Here is a 7,978-nt window from a genome sequence, read left to right as displayed (position 1 = left end):
TTCTGTTTCTTTTTTTTGAGATGAGCAAGGGTTAATGAAAATGTCGGGCGTTATCTGTGCAGGTTAAAATACGGACCAATTGGATGATGGACAGCACAGAGAGGCGGTTTTCTGACCAATATTTAAGGCTGACAGGATGTCTGTGCTAACATTCTGACAAGGATTCAGAAGATTTTTCCCCTCCCACCAACCCCTTTGTTTTTTCGTTGATCATCTTGTCGCATTGCTTTATTGAAGGGAGGTAACACTAAGCCATCCGGCAGTGTAATCTTTATTAATTATAGACTTGGTTGACCAACTCGAGTCAAAAAAGGACTGAGTCGGTAAGGTTTTTTAAAGTTATATTTATTTTATGGTTGGAATTTTATCATTAACTAGCTGAAGAGCCTGGCGTTGCCTGGGCATAGTAAATATCTGTGGTTAGTTATAGCACGTCACTTCTCTTATTTTCCCATCACGCCTCTCATTTTCCCAATCACATCTTTAATTTTCCCCCTCACATCTCTCATTTTCTCCCTCACACCTCTCATTTTCTCCCTCACTCCTCTCATTCCCGCCTAACACTTGTCATTTCGACCTCACATCTGTCATTTTCCGATCACTACACTATTTTCCCTCACTCCTCTCATTTTGCACTCACACCTTTTCATTTTCACCTCACACCTCTCATTTTCACCTCAGTATATACATGTTTGTCATCTCCCTTATATATAGTATACACCTGTATGTCATCTCCTGTATATAGTATATACCTGTATGTCATCTCCCCTGTATATAGTATATACCTGCTGTGTGTCATCTCCCCTGTATATATTATATACCTGTATGTCATCTTCTCCTATATATAGTATATACCTGTATGTCATCTCCTCCTATATATAGTATATACCTGTATGTCATCTCCTTCTATATATAGTATATACCTGTATGTCATCTCCTCCTGTATATAGTATATACCTGTGTGTCATCTCCCCTGTATATAGTATATATCTGTGTGTCATCTCCTCCTGTATATAGTATATACCTGTATGTCATCTTCTATATATAGCATATACCTGTATGTCATCTCCTCCTGTATATAGTATATACCTGTAGGTAATCTGCTCCTGTATATAGTATATACCTGTGTGTCATCTCCTCCTGTATATAGTATGTACCTGTATGTCATCTCCTCCTGTATATAGTATATACCTGTGTGTCATCTCTCCTGTATATAGTATATATCTGTTTGTCATCTCCCCTGTATATAGTATATACCTGTGTGATCTCCTGTATTAGACCTCGTTCACACGTTATTTGCTCAGTATTTTTACCTCAGTATTTCTAAGATAAATTGGCAGCCTGATAAATCCCCAGCCAACAGGAAGCCCTCCCCCTGGCAGTATATATTAGCTCACACATACACATAATAGACAGGTGATGTGACTGACAGCTGCCGTATTTCCTATATGGTACATTTGTTGCTCTTGTCGTTTGTCTGCTTATTAATCAGATTTTTATTTTTGAAGGCTAATACCAGACTTGTGTGTGTTTTAGGGCGAGTTTCGTTTGTCAAGTTGTGTGTGTTGAGTTGCGTGTGGCGACATGCATGTAGCGACTTTTGTGAGATGAGTTTTGTGTGGCAACATGCGTGTAGCAACTTTTTGTGTGTCGAGTTGCATGTGACAGGTTAGTGTAGCAAGTTGTGTGCAGCAAGTTTTGCGCATGGCGACTTTTGCGCGTGGTGAGTTTTATGTGTGGTGCCTTTTGAGTATGTGCAAGTTTTGTGTGAGGCAACTTTTGCATCTGTTGCAAATTTTGTGCATGTGGCAATTTTTCCGCATGTGCAAGTTTTGCGTGTGGCGAGTTTTCCATGAGGTGAGTTTTGCACTTGTGGCGAGTTTTGCGTGAGCCTAGTTTTTGCATGTGGCGAGTTTTGCGCGTGGTGAGTTTTGAGCGGCGACTTTTGTGTTTCGACTTTTATGTGGCGAGGTTGGTGTATGTGTGGTGAAATGTGTGCTGAGGGTGGTATATGTGTTCAAGCACGTGGTAGTGTGTGGCGCATTTTGTGTGTGTTTTCATATCCCCATGTGTGGTCAGTATCTCATGTCGGGGCCCCACCTTAGCAACTGTACGGTATATACTCTTTGGCGCCATCACTCTCCTTCTTTAAGTCCCCCTTGTTCACATCTGGCAGCTGTCAATTTGCCTCCAACACTTTTCCTTTCACTTTTCCCCATTATGTAGATAGGGGAAAAATAGTTTGATGAATTGGAAAGCGCGGAGTTAAAATTTCACCTCACAACATAGCCTATGACGCTCTCAGGGTCCAGACGTGTGACTGTGCAAAATTTTGTGGCTGTAGCTGCGACGCCTCCAACACTTTTCATTTCACTTTTTCCCCATTATGTAGATAGGGGCAAAATTGTTTGGTGAATTTGAAAGCGCGGGGTTAAAATTTCACCTCACAACGTAGCCTATGACGCTCTCAGGGTCCAGACGTGTGACTGTGCAAAATTTTGTTGCTGTAGCTGCGACGGTGCAGATGCCAATCCCGGACATACATACACACATACACACACACACACACACACACACATACACACATTCAGATTTATATAGTAGATAAAGCACTGCGGCCTTATTTATCCAACCAATTGTTGAGTATTTGTTCATATATGGTATTAATTGGTTTCTATTTAACATTTAATTAAAGGGAACCTGTCACTCCCAAAATCGATGATGAGGTAAGCTAACCGTCATCAGGGGCTTATCTACAGCATTCTGTAATGCTGTAGATAAGCCCCTGATGTTACCTAAAAGAGGAGAAAAAGAGGTTAGATTATACTCACCCAGGGGCGGTCCCACTGCGGTCCGGGTCCGATGGGTATCTCAGGTCCAGTCCGGAGCCTCCCATCTTCATTCCATGACGTCCTCTTCTGGTCTTCACGCCGCGGCTGTGGCGCAGGCGTACTTTGTCTGCCCTGTTGTGGGCAGAGCAAAGTACTGCAGTGTGCAAGCGCCGGGCCTCTTTGACCTGTCCTGGCACATGCGCACTGCAGTACTTTGCTCTGCCCTCAACAGGGCAGACAAAGTACGCCTGCGCCACAGCCGCAGCGTGAAGACCAGAAGAGGACGTCATGGAATGAAGATGGGAGGCTCCGGACCGGACCAGAGACACCCATCAGACCCAGACCGCAGCAGGACCGCCCCTGGGTGAGTATAATATAACCTCTTTTTCTCATCTTTTAGGTAACATCAGGGGCTTATCTACAGCATTACAGAATGCTGTAGATAAGCCCCTGATGACGGTGGGCTTACCTTACCATCGATTTTGGGGGTGACAGGTTCCCTTAAAGTTTTATTAATTTAGCAGTCCTTGTATTCCCATGCTCTGCATCTTGTGAATCAGGTGTATCTTCAAGTTGTTCTGGAGGTGAAGGGAGAGGTATTCCTGGAACGTGAGCACAGCATGAATCACTGACGGGAGGTCTAGGTATATCTTTTTCTTTTTTTTGTTGTTGTTGAATCCCTCCACGTTGCACATACAAAAGTAGCAGCCATCACAATGATTTTGCAATGATACATGTGGAGCCCATGACTTCTCCTGATCTCCTAGTTTTGCACCAATGTAGGCATAATACAATTTTCTAGCAAAGTATGTAATGTTCCTTCACTACAAAACAAATATAGCAAAAGTTGTTGGGTAAATTACGACCCCACCCCCTTCCTGTAGCCATTTTGATCACGTTGTTAGACACTTAATCCACCACAACCACTAAATACTGAAAGGAATCGTGGTGAGCACACCACCACACTCTTATGAACGGGGCTGCCACTAGAAATTTCGGGGCCCCATACTGGCAACATTTTTGGGGCCCCCTTGATACTCCGCCCAGGCTCCACCCCAGCCCCGCCTCCACGCTCCACCCCTTGAACTGTCCACAGTCCCACCGCTCTCTCTTGGAAAAACTCCACTTCTCACCTATCGCACATTAACAGTTCCCATCACCAGATCACACATATAGCCGGCAGCTTTTGTTTTGGCCAAAAGATTTTTTAAGCCGCCACCATAACACGGTAGACACTTTTGGCCGGGCCCTACTCTACTGTAACCTATTAAATATTTGTTAAAATATGCAATACAATTTAGGTATATTTTTATTTATTTTTCAATTTTTAAAATGACCAATAATATCACATACAAGGAACAAATACCGCTACACCATGACCAGACCGCATATTACCACCACAGTGATCGAATAATAACACATACAAGGAACAAATACCGCAACACCATGTCCAGACCACATATTACCACCACGTAAAGACTGAATACTACAATTCTGATCAGTAATTTAAAAAAAGCACCATACTATCACCATAAGTGCCATTATACACAGGAGATCTGTACTTAGTATGCAGTGTCTGTGTACAGATAATACAGTGATCACTAGTGAAATTATACACAGGAGCTCGGTATACAGTATACAGTGAATAGTGTCAGTGTATAGGTAACACACTGACTCACCAGTGACGTCTCTAGGTGAAGTCCTTCATCTTTCATTCAGCACAGACCGCCATCATTTCATCCAGCCAGGACTTCTCTCTGCAGGAAATAACACAGTTATCTCGAGCTCCGCTTGTAGAATACATTACTTAATTTTTCCCAACTTCTACATTACACAACATGAAGAAAAAGAGGCGACATAGTGTCACTCTACACAGTAACAGGACCGCCCCCCCATTTAAAACCGTGTCCTCAAAAAATAAAATAAATACATCACTGCAGTAATAATATCCCTAAATTAGCCCCTATGGTAATAATATTCCCCATCCTGGCCACCGTGTGTCTCATTCCTGGCGTCAGCCATATGTTCTCCCATCCTGCCCTCATGAGTATCCATTCTGCCCCATATGATCTCCCCATCCTGCCCCATATGATCGCCCCATGTGATCTCTCCATCCTGCCCCATCTGTATCCATCGTATCCATCCTGCCCCATGATCCTGCATGATCTGTCTCCAATTCTGCCCCCAGTGTCTCCAATCATGCCCCATGTCTCCATTCTGCCCCCTATGTCTCCAACCATGCCCCCATGTCTGAAATCCTGCCACTTGTCTCCAATCATGCCCCATGTCTCCATTCTGCCCCCTATGTCTCCAACCATGCCCCCATGTCTGCAATCCTGCCACTTGTCTCGAATCATGCCCCCTGTGTCTCCATTCTGCCCCATCTGTCTCCAGTCCTCCCCATCTGTCTCCAGTCATGCCCCCATGTCTTTCATCCTGCCCCGTGTCTCCAATCATGCCCCGTATCTCCATTCTGCCCCGTGTCTCGCATTCTGCCCCAATGTCTAGCATTCTGCCCCAATGTCCAGCATTCTGCCCCCGGGTCTCACAGTCTGCCCCTGTGTCCAGCATTCTGCCCCTGTCACTGTGTCCAGCATTCTGCCCCAGTGTCTCCAGCATTCTGCCCCAGTGTCTCCAGCATTCTGCCCCACTGTCTCCAGCATTCTGCCCCTGTCACTGTGTCCAGCATTCTGCCCCTGTCACTGTGTCCAGCATTCTGCCCACACTGTGTCCAGCATTCTGCCCCCACTGTGTCCAGCATTCTGCCCCCACTGTGTCCAGCATTCTGCCCCCACTGTGTCAGGAATTCTGCCCCCACTGTGTCCAGCATTCTGCCCCACTGTGTCCAGCATTCTGCCCCCACTGTGTCCAGCATTCTGCCCCCACTGTGTCCAGCATTCTGCCCCCACTGTGTCCAGCATTCTGCCCCCACTGTGTCCAGCATTCTGCCCCCACTGTGTCCAGCATTCTGCCCCACTGTGTCCAGCATTCTGCCCCCAGTGTGTCCAGCATTCTGCCCCCAGTGTGTCCAGAATTCTGCCCCTGTGTGTCCAGCATTCTGCCCCTGTGTGTCCAGGCATTCTGCCCCCCGGGCCCCCCCTGGATCGACGCTCTCAAAGAAAAAAAAACACAAGTTCTTACCTGGCCGTGCTCCTGCGACGGGCGAAGCTCCCTCCAGGCTCCACGCAGACGCACTCGCCGGGCCCGGCGGCTGAGAATGACGTCAGATGCCGGCGAGTGCGCACTGCGGCCCTATTCAGCTTCCAGCCTCAGACTGGCTGGCGGCTTTTAACTATTGACGTGCGGGCCAGCAATAGCTTTCCGTAGCGCCTGCAGGGGGGGCCCGATGACCAGATGAGACGGGGCCCGATGCGGGCCCCCTCTGCTCAACGGGCCCCATACGCCAGTCACGGCTGTAATGCCCTGATGGCGGCCCTGCTTATGAACTCTGTCTAAGAGAAAAATCTGCCTTTGCTCCCCATAGCAACCAATCTCAGTGCAGCTTTCAGTACTTATACTGATGAGGTAAAATGAAAGCTGTGCTTTGTTTGGTTGCTATGGACACCAAAACACGGTCTTGAACAGTGACAAAAAAAACCTGTCTTTATTGTTCATAACAACCAATCACAGTGCAGCTTTCATTTCTTATACTGCTGAGGTAAAATGAAAGATATGCCTTATGTTAGGCTAGGTTCACACTTGCGTTGTGCAGTTCGTTGAACAAATCCGTTAAACCGACTGCACTACCGCAAGTGCCGACTTTGGCACTGCGCTAGCGCAGATGGAGCATCTGTTAGCTCTATCTGTGCTAGCAGTGACGGACCCGGAAACGCTGCAGCCCGCATCTCGGGTCCGTCACTCAATGACAGCACATTGCTAGCGCACGCCCATTGTGGGCGTGCGCTAGCGATGCGTCCGCCATTGACAATAATGGCGGTGTTAACGGACTACGTTACACTGCGGTGTAACGTAGTCCGTTAAACGGGTTCACACAATGCAGTGTGAACCCAGCCTTAGGTGTCGGGTTCCTGTCGCTGCACAGGGGGAATCTTGAACCATGTCCTCTGCAGTCTCCCATTCTTCCCAGCCGCAGTTGAGTCTGCTCAGCAGAGACGTTGGTCCCAGCATCTGGCTCAAGCTGATACTGTGCATCTGGTCACTGCTGCCTCCCCAGGTTCAGCCTTGGTAACCCAGCATCAATCAGCGACAAGTTGATGTTCCAGGGACTAAGTCCTGCTTTTTGTCTACTGAGCATGCCCGTGGGATGACCTCTCATTGGAGGTCGGAGGTCACATGCTCAGGTCCTGTAGCGGCTCTGATTGGACCACCAGGAAGGTCCCTGAAGGCTACATCTATAAAAGGCTCGCATGGCCGCTTGGCCATGTGTGTGCATGCGTGTGTGCGTGTGTTCACATTATACCGCCATATAGTACGTCATTACTTAGCAGCAGGTTCCAACTCTGCACGGTGGACCCCAGGCTGCAAACGCACCTCATATCTCTCACTATATTATTTGGTGAGTACCGCCAGCCCTAACACCTTAATTGTAGAATTCATTGTCTAAATTGAGTAGCTCTGGTAATGTCTCATGGTGGCATGGTGACCCAACAGGCAGACTGGTCAGCAGTCAATGAACAGCTGCTTCCTTCAACTTTTTCAAAGCTGCTTATATTCACATCAGATATATAAAATACACTTTATTCCTCATTATTCAATGCACAATAACAAATAAATACTCAAAATGGGTGCTCACAGGAGATAACGTGCTTTATGTACCCACAGTCATGCAGGGACAATACTCAGAATAAACATTCACAGCAAACATACAGTCATAAGGTGATCGCATAAAGCAAGTAAACACGCCTTATAATAATTACTTATTTTTATAAGTGTATCTTATGACTGTGTGTTAAAATAAATATATTTAAATATTATATAAAGTGCATAAAAATAACTAAATGGCTGTAATGCCTGGATTAAAAATTACTAGAAAGTGTTAGTGTCAGAAATGTGACACACTCACATGTGTAGTGTAATACAGGTGGGATAGCGTGATAATCATCCTGGATAAGGTGCGTGTGCATACAGTTAAGTCCATATATATTTGGACAGAGACAACATTTTTCTAATTTTGGTTACAGACATTA

Source organism: Ranitomeya imitator, chromosome 4 (genome assembly GCF_032444005.1).
Source record: "Ranitomeya imitator isolate aRanImi1 chromosome 4, aRanImi1.pri, whole genome shotgun sequence".
NCBI classification, from domain to species: domain Eukaryota; kingdom Metazoa; phylum Chordata; class Amphibia; order Anura; family Dendrobatidae; genus Ranitomeya; species Ranitomeya imitator.
This window is presented reverse-complemented; position numbering follows the sequence as displayed.